This window comes from Protopterus annectens, chromosome 5.part1 (assembly GCF_019279795.1).
Source record: "Protopterus annectens isolate FY-2018-M chromosome 5.part1, PAN1.0, whole genome shotgun sequence".
Taxonomy (NCBI): domain Eukaryota; kingdom Metazoa; phylum Chordata; order Ceratodontiformes; family Protopteridae; genus Protopterus; species Protopterus annectens.
Window position 1 is genome coordinate 33512002 of NC_056736.1, and position 16873 is coordinate 33528874.

Here is a 16873-nt window from a genome sequence, read left to right on the forward strand (position 1 = left end):
ATTTTTCTTTTTATTATGGGGGCCCTGGGCATCCCCACAAAACCCCAACCCCCCAGGGGGGTTTTTTTTGGGGAAAAATGGAAAGGGGGAAAAAGGGGCCCCCCCCGGCCCTAAAAAAGGGTTAGGGAAGCCCTTGCTTTGAAGTAGACCCTACCCCGCCAATCGCTGGTGCTTTTGATGCATATGTGTGTGCAGTCTATTGCACCCACTACCTCAGGGTATTCCGCTATTTGCTGGAAGAGACGATATTGTTGGCCAATACCCCATGGGAATTGGGGAAATATACATGCTCACTGATATGTGGCTGATACATGGCATCCAGAAACTGGTGCAGTACCCTGATGCTGATGCCTGTGATATCCCCATCATATCAGCAGTTGGTCTCTGGAAGGTACCTGTTGCTAGTATTCGTAGGCCAACACATACCTTGGTTTTCACTCGGAATGGGTTCCTCTGTTGGTTCTGTGCAGGTGTGAGGCGTGGACTGCACAGCTCAACAATTTGCTGCATGAGGTCTCTGCCACTCTATAGCTGCCCACTATCTCCAGCTCATGTAGCCCCTGGCAGGTTACCCTGGGCCTGTACACTCTTCTCCGCCTCCTCACTGGGGGTTTGTTACAGCATTCCCATTGGCACCACACTCAGCATGTTGTGGTTATGTCGGTTTATGACAGCAATGGCAGCCCCTAACATTTCTTTGTCTCAGTTAAGTTTTAGTATTCACTTTCTTAGCTTACTGCAATGCTGCAGTGTCCCCTATTAAGTACATGGTGAAAAGTTGTTTGCAGAGTTTGGCGTCGGGCTGGGTTGGTCTGGCTTTACTGCCTGCGGTGTAATTGCCTCCGGATTCGGATTATTTCCACCTGCTAGCTCTGCTGACTCTCCTGGTTAACTTCCTACTGTTTGTTGTGCTTCCTTTCCTTTCCATTTCCTCAGGGGCAGCGCTGCACACACTAACGCAGACACGCTGCATATGCTAACATACGCACACAGGCTTAGATGGACGTACACCAGCTAATTCCTGCTCAAACATGCGCATCACTCGAAAGCAGAGGAGCTTACAAGACTTTAAACTGCCTTTATACATGTTTATTTCTGGCTTAAACGCCGCCCACTGATGCAAGCTTCCACATGTGCACATTGTCTTACTCGGGTTTACAGGCACGCACATCGCCACAAGATACATCGCTACAGTAAGAATTTTTCAAGAAACTTTGGTGATAATTCTACAGTGTGCACCTTCTATTTCTTGACTTTAGCTAGATACCTGATGACACACCTCTTCAGTGATGCGCAACTGGCAGCCAACACAGGATACTCTGCCCAATGAGATTATCTTCTTTCATACATACCACCTCCTGATGTCGTACTCTATATCCTCTACTCTGTTACTCCCCTTTATCCCAGTCTTACACTCCACTAACTGTGCTCATTTGCTATGTAGACTTGGGTTTCACTTTATATGCTTACCTCATTTGCATTGTAGTGGATTGCCTACTAATGGTTTTGTTAAATCTCTATACTGGGTTCCCTGCCTCTTTAGCAACCCCCTACTCGTAGCCATGTTGTCTCTTAGCTCAAGCACTGCCTTTGGTATTGTACAATACAAATCACCATAAAATCCACATTTGTGGGTTTTAATTTTTATTTTTCTCGGCTTTAGAGCGCGAGCCTGGTTAAGCGACGCTGCGCCACGCTTTTAAAACATGTGGAATATCGGGAAAAAATTAAATTACATTTTTTCATTCTGGCATTGGGTAACATTGCCAATGGCAGTAGTATATTTGGCCATTGGCATGCTTCCTCTACTGGATGCAACCTTTATTTGGAGCTGTCAATGTCTGCTTTTGTTATTTTTTAGAACGGTACCAGTTGTCAACTGAGTACATTTTCTGCAGATAACACTACTCTTACAAGGACAGGTTCGTTTTCTGATCGCGAAATTCACCTCATTTGCATGCCTTAGCTGCAATTGAGGTAATTTGCATGTCCCAGCCCTGTCCGTAAGAGCTGTTTTAGGAGCTCTCTTACATGCCCCTACAGGCTGTTCCTGGATCGGTCATCACACATGATGGCTGCATGGAGTCTTACTTCTACTCTTAGACTCTGTGCAAGTTCTCTAGAACCGCCCATAAATATTCTGTAATCATTATTTAATAGGGAAATCGGGTCTATAAGAACTACAGAGGGAAGAGTCCCTGTTCTCTTTTTTATTGGAGTAATTAATGAATACTTCCAGGATGGTGGAATTATATTTTGAACTTGAACTTTACTTTCAGAGTCTTATGAAGTAAAGAGATTGCTGAATTTGGGAGTATCTTTGTATAATTCCATTTATTATGCCATCTGTTGCTGGTGATTTGTTATTTTTACTTATCTCTAATTTTGTCATTTATTTCTTTAAGAGAGATTTGTTTTTCATATCAATTTTTAATTTTTCAGGTATTTTATTTATTACAGGATTATTTGTTTTTAATCTCAATAAAGTAGGTTTGTTATTATTGTTTCATAATGATTAGTATAATGGAATTTAAAAGTTTCTAGGATATCATTTATGTCTGACACTTTTTATTACCTTTCCTTCATGGACAATATTTATAATATTATTTTCCATATTTTGCCTTTTATTCTCTACTAAGTTGTGTAAGTGTTTTGGAGATGCTGAGAGTAAACCAATTTTAATTTTTCCAATGCCAAATTCATCTTATGAGTTAGAATTTCATTGTATTTTTTTATTTAATTCTTCAATTTCTTTTGTTTTTACTTGGGGACTTCTTACATCAGAAGTGTTTGCATTAATTTCTGTTATTTGTTTTTGAATGTTGTGCAATTCTGATTCCCATTCTTTTGTTTTGTTTTTGAACCAGGATATAATTTTATCATATAAGAAGGCCTTTAAAGTGTCCCATATTATTATATTATTTGTATCTTCAGTGCAATTTGTTTCTAAAAAATATTGAATTTCTGAGTCTAACCATGGCTAAAATTGTTTTAATTTAGTAATGTAAGCTGGTATTCTTGAAGTGAAATTTAGGGCCGGATTCACGATGGCTTGCACGGAGTCTAAGAGTAGAGTAAGACTCCATGCAGCCATCATGTCCGACGAGCGATCCAGGAACAGCCTGTAGGGGAGTGTAAGAGAGCTCCTATAACGGCTTCCATACGGGACAGGGCTGATGTAAATTACCTCAATTGCAGCTGAAAGGCATGCAAATGAGGTAGATTTGTGATCCAGGAAACCCAAACCTGTCCGAGTAAGAGAGAGTGTTATTCGCAGAAATATACCAGTTGACAACTGAGTATCGCTCTGCAATAGCAAACGAGCATTGACAGCTCCAAATAAAGGTTGCATCCAGTAGAGGAAGCATGCCAATGGCCAAATATACAGCCATTGGCAATGTTATCACCATGCAAAATGAAAAGTAATTTAATTTTTGTCCGATATTCCATGTTTAAGCATACCAGCACGCTACAAACAGGCTACACTCTAAAAAACAGAAAATAAAAATTAAAAACCCACAAATGTGGATTTTATGGGATTTGTATTGTACAATGCAAGGCAAAATGGCAGGCTGAAGATAACATGGCTACCGAAAGTAGGGGTTGCTAAGGGGGAAACAGTCTAAGAGATGTAACCAAGCATTAGTAGGCAATTCTATACAAATGAGGGTAAGGATAGTGAATCCCAAGTCTACATAGCAAATGAGCACAGTCAGTGGAGTGTAAGACTAGGATAAGGGGAGTAACAGAGTAGGGATATAGGTGACATCAGGAGGGGTATGTATGAAAGAAGATAATCTCATTGGAGCAGAGTGTCATGTGTTAGCTGTCAGTTGCTCATCACTGGAAGAGGTGTGTCATCAGGTATCCTAGCTAAAGTCAAGAAATAGAAGGTGCACACTGTGGGTATCACCAAAGTTTCTTGAAAAATGCTTGCAACGCGGTATGGCGCGTGGCGTGGTGAGCGCCTGTAAACCGAGCAAGACAATGTGCATGTGGAAGAGTCAGTGCGCGCGTTTAAGCTGGAGTAAACATGTATAAGGCAGTTTAAAGTCTTGTAAGCACCTCTGCGCTTGTGTGCACGCATTTAGGCAGGAATTAGCTAGTGTAAGTCTGTCTAAGCCTGTGTGCCAAGATGTTAGCACGCACGCCGCATCTGTGCTAGTGTGCACGGCGCTGCCCCCTGAGGAAATGGAAAGGGAAATGGAAGCACAACAAACAGTAGGAAGTTAACCAGGGAGAGTCAGCAGAGCTAGCAGGTGGAAATAATCTGAATCAGGCAATTACACAGGCAGTAAACCAGCCCAGCCCAGCACTTAAAACTCTGCAAACAACTTTTCAACATGTATTGCTCAGAGACACTGCAGCACTGCAGTAAGCTAAGAGAAGTGAATACTGAAAAGGCTTAACTGAGACAAAGAAATGTTAGGGGCTGCCATTGCTATCATAAACCAACATATGCAACATGCTGAGGGTGGTGACAATGGGAATGTTGCCAACCAATCCCCAGTGAGGAGACAGAGAAGAGTGGACAGGCCCAGGGTAACCTACCAGGGCTACATGGAGCTGAGATATGGAGCGCTATAGAGTGGACAGAGACCTCATGCAGCAAATTGTTGAGCTGTGCAGGCCACACCTCACACACAGAACCAACAGAGGGGAACCCATTCCAGTGGAAACCAAGGTATGTGTTGGCCTATGAATACTAGCAACAGGTACCTTCCAGAGACCAACTGGTGATATGATGGGGATGTCACATGCATCAGCATCCAGGGTACTGAACCAGTTTCTGGATGCCATGTCAGCACATGTCGGTGATCATGTATATTTCCCCAATTCCCACGAGGTATTGGCCAGCAATATGCGTCTCTTCCAGCAAATAGCGGAGTACCCTGAGGTAGTGGGTGCAATAGACTGCACGCACATACGCATCAAAGCACCAGCCGGTGGGCTGGGTAGGGTCTACTTCAACCGCAAGGGCTTCCCTCCATCAACTGCCAGGTTGTGTGTGATGCCCAGGGCATAATACTGAATGTGTGTGCTGGCTGCCCTGGAAGCTACCATGATTCCTATATCTGGCATCTGACGCAACTGTACCAGACATTTGCCAATGGGGACATCCCACATGGTCACCTAGTGATGCTGGCTATGCACTGGAGCCATGGCTGATGACTCCCATCAGAAACGCACACACCTGAACAGGAATGCTATAATGAGGCACACGACAAACACGAAAATGTAATGAGCATGTGTTTTAGCTGCTCAAGTCATGGTTTCGTGCCTGGACATCTGGAGGAGCCTTGCAGCACACTCCAACCACATGCACCCAAATTGTCATGGCAAGTGCTACATAATATGATCCTGCGAAACAGCTGCAGCAGGACCAGCATAGGCCTGGCCCAAACAGCCCCCACCATTGCCAAGGTCATCACAGGCAGAGCGTGACTCAGAGGAGGAACAAACTGAGCCTGCCCCAGAAGGCAGAAGGAGGCATGCCCAGTATGCTTTGACCTTGGAAAAGAGGCAACGCATAGCACATACACTGGCTCAGTAGGAACCCTGGAAATTATACCTCTCTGACCCAATACATATAGTAAAAGGGATGCTCTGTTGACACCACCTGCTTCAAACATGTACATAGGAGTGTAGTATGTGCATCCGACATAGGCAGTTCTGCAGCACCACCTGAGGCATGATTGCCATGTGTCAAGCAATTAAAGGTAAAAGCTAAACAGCATTTACCACCATGTAGTATATGCAAACAGAATACACACACCAACTAGTACAACTGTGGTCAGTGTCGAATAATATTTGGCAATGTCCAGCAAAGTTGGTGGATATACAGCAATGTTGGACAAGCCTGGTCTAAGTAGGGCAAAGCAGAATAAAAGCCAACATGCTCATATTTGCTTAACTGGCCCTTAAGCAGCCTGGTCTGCTCAGTATGGAAATATAAAGCAGTGATGGGCCTCAAACCCAGGATACTGTGCACCATAGTTAAAGTACTGAACCACTAAACCATGACAGCATTGCACTGTCCAGCCAGTATGAAGGAATGTTGATAAGTCTATGCAAAGTATCTCATGGAAACCCTGCAGGCACAGCATAATCCCTGTTGAGTTATGACACAAAGGTGAGTCCTGCAGTAAGAACAGAACTTGACTTCCAACACACACAGTATAAATGTTAATATTGGTCATGTTCACACACATCCACAAATGTAGTGGACTTCAGATTGCAACATACTGAAAGGTTACACTGGGCATGCTCACACTTGGATAAATGAGACATATGTCAGGCAACAAAATATGAAAAGCCTGAACTGGGCATGCTCACACATTGGAAGCCATGTCTGATCAAGCAGTGGGCCACACATCTGGCAGTTGCATGTGTTGATCCAGGAACCTCTCACTATCCAGCAATCCGCCCTGTGCACACAGTTACATGACAACAGACACTTATATAATATAGTGGAACCCTGCCATGATCAAACATGTTCCACAGATACCTAAGTTGTTCATAGAAACTGGGAAAGCAAAGATGATAAAGACCTGCAAACAGTATCAGCAGTAAATATTGTGCATCCAGAGCAGAAGCATAGGTTCAGAGGTCAATAGTAGGCTATCTGCCCTAGGGTATGTACAAGGCTAGCCAGAGTGTGTTTGGCTTTTGCAGCCCTGTCAGAGTGCTACACTGTGCCAGTGAATAGTAGGTCACACAAGATAGCCCGTGTATGTTTAGGATACTGTGCCTCTGTCGAGCAGGGACACAGAAGAGATCACAGGGGTGAATTTGCGATTTCCCATCCATGTGTCCAGATTTGGCTTGAAGAGGGTCAGCGAGGGGCTATCTCTAATATGAATTGATATTCTATTCCAGAGTGAGGTGAGCCTCTGAGAAATGAATCTGTCCTTCCAGCATGTCCTTTTTATTCCTGTGCTGAGGTTTAAGTCCCTGGAGCATGCATCTCTAAGGGACTTGGATTTTTTTTGAGGTGGAGCATGTCCATTAATTCAGGCTTTGACATGGCTTTGTATGTCAGGCATAGATTGCCTCTGAGTAGGTGGTAAGCAACTGAGTAGAGCTGCGGTTTCCTTAGGTGAGCTGCATATGACATCTGTTTGTAGCTCATGACCCTCTTGGAGAGGTACTTTTGGGTCTCTCCAGGTGCTGCAGGTGTCGGGTAAGGTATATCCCAAAAGGGCCATTGTATTCAAGTATGGTGCTGATGACTGACGAGTAGAGGGGCACAATGACCTCACTTGATATAGATGTGAACCCGTTTGTGATAAGGTGGCATATATAGAAGGTGTTTGTAACCACTTTGGCAATGTGGTTATCAAAGGAGAGATTACTATCTACATTGGTCCACAAATCTCAAGTTACTACTTCTGTACTTAATGGATTACCACTTATGTGGTAATTTGTGTGCACCTTGTTTTTCACAAAGGGGATGACTATGCACTTTATAGCATGTAGCTTGAGCTTGTGGCTCTGGCAGCATACATCCATCTCTGTGAGACGCTTCTGGAGGATGCTTGTGTTAGCTGGAGAGTCGATTATGGCCCCCAGTTTGCAGTAATCTGCGAACCTTGTCAGCCATAATGCCCCCGTGTTAGCCTGAACCTCATAGAAGTATATACCAAACCAGAGAGGTCCCAGAATTGAGCCCTGTGGGATTCCACTTGTAACTGGTTTGTATTTGGACATGGCACCTGTTATTCTGACAATGTGGGTTCTATCCCTGAGCCAGTTTGCAACCCATCTTGTGATATAGGGGTTGATATTTAAGCTGTTAAGCTTATGTATGATATCCGAGTGGGGTATTGTGTTGAACATTTTTGCGAGGTCCATGTAGGCTGTGTGGACTACCTTGCTCTCATCCATAACTTTGGTAACTGTTTCAAAGAAATCAACTAGGTTTAAGAGGCAAGATCTGCCCTTAACAAAGCCAAATTGGGTAAGGTCCAGTGTCTGGAGGCTCCCAATGTCTTTGTTTATGATTTCCATGATAATACGCTCCATAGCTGTACAGACCAGACTAGTCAGGCTTATGGGGCGATAGTTCCCAGGGTCTGTTGTGGCACCACCTTTGTGGAGTGGAACCACTGTAGCTGTATGCCATTATTCGGGTACATATCCTCTAGTAAGGCTAAGTTTGAACAGTGACTTAATGTGAGGGTTCAGTTCTTCTTGGAGCTTGTGTAAGACACAGCCTGGGATACCGTCCGGTCCCATAGCTGCTGTGTTTTCTGCTTTGGCGAGGGCAGCTTTCACCTGTGCATCTGTGATGTCAGAGAGGTTACATTCAGTTGGGATAGGCATTTGTTCCTTTGTGGGTGAAGGGGGGGAGAGGTTTGTGATGAATCTGTCTGTCAGGATGTTGGCTGTCTGTAGTTTCGGTATATTTTGTACCGTTATGCAACAATTCAGAGCATATCTGGGAGTTTCCACCCATATTATGGACATAACTAAAGAAGGACTTGTGATTATCTTTAGTGTCTAGGGCAATTTCCCTTTGGAAACTGGCCTTTGATGATTTTATGAGGTATTGAAGTTTCTTGCTAATACTGATCAGAGATGGCTTCCATTTTTGGGATTTTGCTCTGTCATGTAGTAGCTTCCTCCTTCTGTTGTATAGCTTATTTATGGCCGGGGTCCACCAAACAGGTCTCCTGTTTTTGGAGGAGTGAGGCTTCATTTTATTTGGGATAGCACGATCCATGCATTCCTGCAGGTGCTCATACAATGCATTTGTAAAGGATTCTGCGGATTGGCCTGTTATCCTCTGGCCAGTGGGCTTTGAAGGATTCCACCTCAGTCTTGAAAAGTGCAAAGCTGGCGTTTGAGAAATTCTATACAGTGATTTCCTTGGCTGGGGGTGGGGACGGGATATGGATATCCATGGAAATTTGTTAATGGTCTGATCTTACCAATGAGGGGTTTACCTCTGGTGTGGAACACAGAGTCCCCATGTTGGTTATTACCAGGTCCAATATGTTGTTCCCTTTTGTGGGAGTGGTGACCAGTTCTTCCATCGCATTACAGTTTATAACTTCAAGGAACCATCGGGCGAGTGTGTTTGGGCATGAGTAGTTGTTGCAGTCAATGTTTGGGTAGTTGAAGTCACCCAATAACATAGATGTAGGAGAGACCTTGATATTCTCCAGTGTTCTCAGGAATGCCAAGTGGGGTTCCTGTAATAGGGAGGGTGTTCTGTAGCAGGCTACAAACTGAAATGCAGTTTAGCCCACTGTTAGTTGCACATGGATAGTTTCTGATGCTTCGTGCAGTGCCACTAACCTGGAGGTGTAGGTATCTTTGATGAATATAGATACTACCCCTCCTTTTGTGCTTTGGTCCGAGTTTTGTGTGTGAAACGCATGGGATGAGTTATAACCTGGTAGTGCTGGGGTGCTCTCAGGAGCCTTGAACCATGTTTCTGTTACTGCACAGATATCGATATTCTCCATACTGAGGAGAGCCTCAAGTGCGTGCATCTTGAAGTGTATTTCATTGAGTAGCATTACCTCTAGATTTTGTATCCTTGGGTTGTCAATGGAGGTGGGTATGTCCTTTAAGCCTCGCCAAAAAAATACAGTATGGGGGTGGCAAGAGGCATGGCCATTATACGAAAGCCTAAGGGTGACAGGTGCAAGCCGTCCCTAGCGAAGCAACGTGGCCTGTCAGTCATGTCATCCCAGGCTGTCAGACACTGGATCCCCATTGAATGACACCAATACTTTAGACAATTGTTTAAACTGATCATTTTGCCTGTATACTCTGGCATCATTCTTGGTGAGGGCAAGATGCTACCCAAGGTCAGGGTCATACCAGCCTGGGCTACATGATCAGAGAGCTGCTCTATGTCTCATGTCTTGTAGTCCAGGGAGGTACGTCTCATGTCATTCACACCTGCATGGACAATGACAGAGTCATACTTGTACCTGCTTTGGAGTGACCTTTGTGCTTGCGTTATGTGGTGGATCCTGCCACCTGACAGGCAGCTTACAGTGACCTTCTCCTTGTTCAGTCAGTTGAGTGGGACGTCAGTGTGCTGGACAATAGAGTCCCCTATAACAACTGTATTTGGTGTGTTGTTTGGCCTTAAGGGCTGTGACTGTGAGGCACACTGATTTTGTGAGATACGTGATTCATGGGTATTGTTAAGGGGTGGCTGTTGCTTGGGTATCTCTGGCCAGTACAGTTGCTGCAGGTGTTGGGTAAGGTACACCCCAAAGGTGGCATTGTAACCAAGCACAGTTGTTATTAGTATAGGGGCACAATGACATCACTCGATCTAGATGTGAAACCATATGGGATAAGGTTGCTTCTATAGAAGGTCTGTCCAACCACTGTGGCAACGTGAATGTCAAAGGTGACAGTACGAACAAGTCATGTCCCCAATCACCTAACAACACCTACCATATGTAATGGAGTACTACCTATGTGTTAATGTGTGGGCATGCTGTTATTCCCAAAGGGGATGACTATGCAACTAATGGCATTTAGCTGCAGGCCATGGCTCAGGCACCAGTCATCCATCTCTGAGAGACCCTGTTGGAGTATGCATGTGGCAGCTGGAGAGGTGATCATGGCACCCAGTTTGCAGTCAAGTGTGAACAAGGTCAGCCATATTTCCCCTGTGGTAGCCTGTACGTCAGACAAATATATACTGAACAAGAGAGGTCCCAGGACTGAGCCATGTGGGATGCCACATGTAACTGGTGTATAGTCAGACATGGCACCTGCAATTCTGACCATGTGGGTGCTATCCCTGATCCAGGTAGCAATCCATCATGTGAGATATGTGTCCATATCGATGCTGGTGAGCCAATGCCTAATGGCCTAGTGGGTTATTGTGTGGAAGGGTTTAGCAAGCTTCAGGTAGGCTGAGTGTACAACTGTCCCTATGTTGATGGACCTGTTAACTGTCAAAAGAATACAAACATGTTCAAGAGGCAAGATCTGCCCACAACAACGCTGAAATGTGTAGGACACTGTGTCTGTAGTTTACTGATGTCTATGTGTAAGAGTCCCATGACAATACATTCCATAGCTTTGCATAACAGGATAGTTAGGCTTATAGGGAAATATTGTCTGTGTTCCATTCTGGCACCAACTATGTGGAGTGGGAACACTGTCGCTGTATGCCATTCCGTGGGTACATATCCTGTAGCAACTCCAATATTGCACAGTGATGTAATGTGAGGGTTACATCTGTCATGAAGCTCGTGTAAGATGCAGGCCGGACACCAACTGGTCACATTGATGCTGTAATGTATGCTTTGTGGAGGGTAGCACTCACCTGTTACTGTGTGGTGTCAGGAAGGTTACACTCTGTTGTGATGGGTAGTTGCTCCCTAGGGGGTATGGGGGGAGACATCTGCACTGAACCTGTTTGCCAGGATGTTGGCTATGCCAGTGGGTTCAGGGTAAGTGTAGTCAGTACGCAGTAACTCACAGCATATCAGTGAGTGTCCACCCAGGTTCCTGACATAACAGACAAAGGCCTTGTGATAGTCCTACTTGTCTGGTGCAATTGCCCTTGAGAAGAAGACCTTAGATAAGTACATGAGTGATCATAGCTGTCTGCTAGTATAGATCATAGATGCTTTCCCCATCTGGGATTGTGCTCTATCATGTAGTAGCTTCCTCCTGACATTGTACAGCTCATTAATGGCTGGTGTCTATTAGACAGGTCCCCTGCCATTGGAGGAGTGAGTCTTGTTGTTATTTGGGGTAGCACAATCCATGCAGTCCACTAGGAGTCCATAGAATGTGTATGTAAAGGATTCAGCAATCGGAGCTGTATTTCACACTGTCTCAAGGTCTCAGAAGGATACCACCTTGCTGTGGTGAAGTGAGACATTGGCTCATCAGAAGTTCAACAAGTTTACCAAGGATGGGTGTGTGGAGTGTATATGTATGTCCACTGAGATAGCTGTATGTTCCGACCTTACCAATGAGGGGTATATTGCTGGTGTGTAACATAGAGTCCCCATGTCGGTGATGATCATGTCCAATATGTATTCCCCCTTATGGCTGTGGTGACTGGTTGTGCCATAGCATATGAATGTACAAATTGTAGCGACTGTAGGGTGAGGTTGTTGCGGCTTGAGTAGTATCCCCAGTCAATATTCATGTATCTGATGTCACCCAATATAATGGTTTTCGTGGAGACCATCATATCCCCCACTGTTCCCAGGAAAGCCGTGTGTGGTTCCTGAGTATGGGAGGGTAGTCTGTAGTAGGCAACAAGCTGAAAGGCAGTTTCGAACAATGGTAGTTGTATATGCATGGTCTGTAATGCTTAGTGCAGTGCCACTAACCCGGAGGTGTGTGTACCTGTGATGTATATGGATACACCTCCTAGTTGTGTTGTCCGTTCCAAGTCCTGTGGTCAGAAAGCATGGTATGAAACATAACCTGGTAGTGCTGGTGTGCATATGTGACCCTGAACTAGGCATCTGTTAGGGCACATATATTGCTGTCCCCCATACTGAGGGGAGTCCTGAGTGGCCGCAATATGAGGGTAACACATCTGGTGTTGAGCAACATTACCCTTAGTGTTATCTAACCTGTAATGTCTATGTAGGTGGGTTTGTCTTTTGAGCCCTGCTCAACAAATGCACTATGGTGGTAGCAAGAGCCTTAGCCAGCATTCAAAGGTCCAAGCGTGACAGGTGCAAGCTGTCCACAGTGAAGCTATGTGGCATGTTGAGCATGTCACCACAGGCTGACAGACACTGTATCCCCTATAAATGTCACCAATCTGTTAGCCAAGTGTTAAACGTGATATGTTTGTCTGTATACTGTGACATCATACTTGGTGGGTGTAAGATGCTAGACAAGGTCAGGGTCATACTGGCCTGGCTACATCATGACACTGTTCCTCCATGCACCATGTCATGTGGTCCAGGGAGTAACATCTGAGGTTTTACGCACCAGCATGGACAATGATGGTGCCAGTCCTGTACTTGCTTTGTAGTGACCTGACTGCATGTGTTATTTGGCAGATCCTGACACACAACAGACAGCACAAAGGGACTATTCCCTTGTATGGGCTGGTGAGTGGTACGTCAGTGTGTCTGACAATATGTGTCGGCTATCACAACTGTATTATGTCTGTTGTGTAGCCCGAAGGCAAGTGACTGTGTGGCACCCTGACATTGTAAACTATGTGAGCTTTGGGAATTGTAGTGGGGTAGCAGTTGTGTGTGTGCCTGATGTGGAGGTCTCTGCTGCTTAGGAGGAGTTCATTTATAGCATCCGAGTATGTGTATTTGTGATAATGTGGTTTGAGTGCTGTCGCCAGAGGATATGTGAGACTGATATGTGGTGTGTGTGGTTATCTTCACCACCTGATAGACTATGCCAGTCATGGGTTGAGAGAGTTCAGAACCCTGTATGTCTCTATAGGTGCATCTCACACATATATCTGGGTTTGGTGTGTGGAGGAGAGTCTTGTCTGTGTACATGAGGCAGACGTGACATTGTGTCTACATCACAATATTCACCAACTGGACTGGAGAGTGCATACAAAGCCGACCCCTGGACATGCCGGGATATCATCATGACATACTCTGTAGCCAGATGACAAAGGATCAGTAGGGTGTTAAGTGTGTAAAGGAGTATATCAGGGATTAGTTCTCTGGTTTGTTGGGGTTCTGTAAAGAGTAGCTGAGAAGGAGTCCAGACTGAATCATGACACCTCCGACAGCTATGTCATATATAGCAATGTACATACATATACGCCAACTGTACCTGACTGACAATGCCGACATCCTGACAGACAGGCCCAGATATACATACCCACCTCCCACCGACGATAGTCCATATCATCATACCAGGAGATATCACATGTAGAATGGATGAACAGCTTCACCCAATGCTAAAAGCATGGCATCAAGTGGACTACATTGATTACCAATATGTGTCATGCATAAACTACAGAACAAACAGATCCTGCACCTGAACAGTCAGCTGAACCCCCCCCCCCATACACAGGATGTGGAACCGTTGAATGGGTTACAGCAAGATATGGCACTCCACACAAGTGTTGGTGCACAACACACCATGGGATGTACAGTCCAGTATGCCTATGAAGTATGATCTGCAAGCCATGGAGTCCATCATGGTTGAAGTCATAAACCAAGCTATTGGAAGCTGACATACACAAAACCCTACTAACCGTGGTATGTTCATGTGCGGATCATGGTTCCCAAACATGCTAGACTTTTTGCCAGGCAGCCACACAGGACATACATCACTGAAGACAGCTACACATCTCATGTACACTTTGAATAGCCCTTTATCAACATCCCAGACACATGTAGTAGCCACAAAACCAACAAGCTGTGCATAAATATGTGTTGACATATGAAGGAATGTCGATGTGTCCACAGATAGATCACACAAGGTAAGGATTATGAGCTCCTGTTCCAGCTGTTGACACCTGACGACCCACATGGACCATTCCTGGAATGGCATAAAACAAAGTGTACACACATTACCATGTCCAGTCTGATGATGTCAGCACCCTAGAAATACAGACGGAGAAGGGAAACCGCCTAATAAAACAAATAGCATGCCATGCTAATGCATCTCTCTCTGGTATCATAACCTAGTTAGATAGGGGTTTGAATCCTGCAAATGCTGACTGTGTGTATATGCAATTCTCTATGAAAGGAGTGGCCTTTTTGAAGACTGGGAAAACACACTACAGATGTACATTCCTCTTTGGAAAGACTGATGATGTCAGCACCCTAGAAATACAGACGGAGAAAGAAAGCCACCCAGTAAAGCAAATAGTGCACCGCGCTAATGCGTCTCTCTCTCTCTAGTATCATAACCTAGTTAGGTAGGGATTTGAATCTTGCAAATGCTGACTTTGTGTGTGGGGGATGTGTGTGCAATTCTCTATGAAAGAAGTGGCCTTTTTGAAGACTGGGAAAACACACTACAGATGTGCATTCCTCTTTGGGAAGACTGATGATGTCAGCACCCTAGAAATACAGATGGAGAAGGGAAGCCACCCAATAAAGCAAATAGCGCGCTGCACTAATGCGTCTCTCTCTAGTATCATAACTTAGTTAGGTAGGGTTTTAAATCCTGCAAGTGCTGACTGTGTGTGTGTCACTCTTGGTCAATGCAGTGTGGGTCTTGCTTTTGCTATGTTATGGCATATTATGATTACAACAGTAAGTGCATTGCACACATCAGGTATATGCGTTGCAAATATATATGTTTACATGTTCCCTTAATTAGTACATAGGTGTGAAGCCTGCATACTACATGACTACATTTGTTGCCATTTACAGGTTGTGCCGCAGCTTCTCAGAGGCAATGAATTGTAGGCCACTGCATGCATTACCAGATGTGGATGGACACATCCCTAGTGTGTTTGTACGAAGGGGCTATATGCCAAACAGGTGTGAACACAGGAATGGGTGGCAGTAATTACCACTGGTTAGTGTTATAGTGTAGCACCGGAAGGATACAGCTGTTACTGAGTTCCCTATGACTGTGTGTCATTTGTAAGGACAACATCCAATGATTGCTTATAGTCATGCTGTTGAGGTGATGTATACTACCAGACAGCAAATCATTGACAGATACTAACAGTATCACCCACAGCATGGTGTCTACCCATGTCATACACACATGTCTACCCATGTTAGTACATAACTATAGTAGAATGCATACTGGCCATTGAAAGATACTGTGACATGTTCACTATGTGTACAACAGGGTATGCCACATGTCCCATGTGTCTACTATGCACGTACATACAGACAGTGTGCACCCACCATGTTCACAGATGTACACTTGCTAATCTGTACTGCACACATCACACACATACTGTCCACTCACTAACACATGCTGGTAACACATTACACTTCAGCCAAGTGGCACATGGGTGGACAATACATAGTCAGACCTAACAGTGGTGTAAACAATGCTACATTGACAATCAGAGCTTTGACGAATAATGTCTGCTGAGATATACCTACAAGGATGTCATTACACTTTCCTGTTCACAACTTGCTAATATAGTTGAACTCTGTGTACTGTCGATTGGTGGACCAATGACAGACCCTGTCATACCTCCCTGTGTCAATATACATGTCTCATCATCAGCACTATTCATGGCAGTGGCTTCAGGTTCCCTGCTGCATTCGGCCAGCCCTAACTCAGCACCTGTGAGAAGAAGACAGGGAACACACTTTATGGTCTACACATGAACACATGCACACATGCACACATGAACACATGAACACATGAACATATGCACACATGCACAGTAATACACTCCTCACTATAGCACATACACACACACCAGCAATCCAACACATACTCTATAGTGGGTAAAGGTGGATGTCAGTATCACAAGGTAAACAGTCACCGCACATGTGTCAGCATGCAGAATATGTGTTGCACAAGACCACACAGTGCTAGTGCAGACGTTCCAATGTAATGGTAGTATACATGGCTTTGTTGCAACTGTGTCATTGCTCAGTGATTGGTTACACCTTGGAACACAGTTTGTACATGGACACAATCCAATGTGTGTCAAGTGACCTATACACCCACTAGCATTCCAGGACATATATGTGACACTTTGTTTGGATGGCAACTGCTGTGCATATTGTGTATACTGGCATATGTAAGCCCACACACAACATGCTATGCATATTGTGTATAGGTGCATATGTTTACACACGCACAACATTGAGGTGCAAAGCAATGACTGCTATGAGTATAGCATGTTTTCATGTACTGCATATGATAAACGTGTTCTGTTGTGCACAGCTGTAGCAACTATGCATATCTAAGGTGCAGTACAGTGCTGCTACACTTGTGTCTGCTG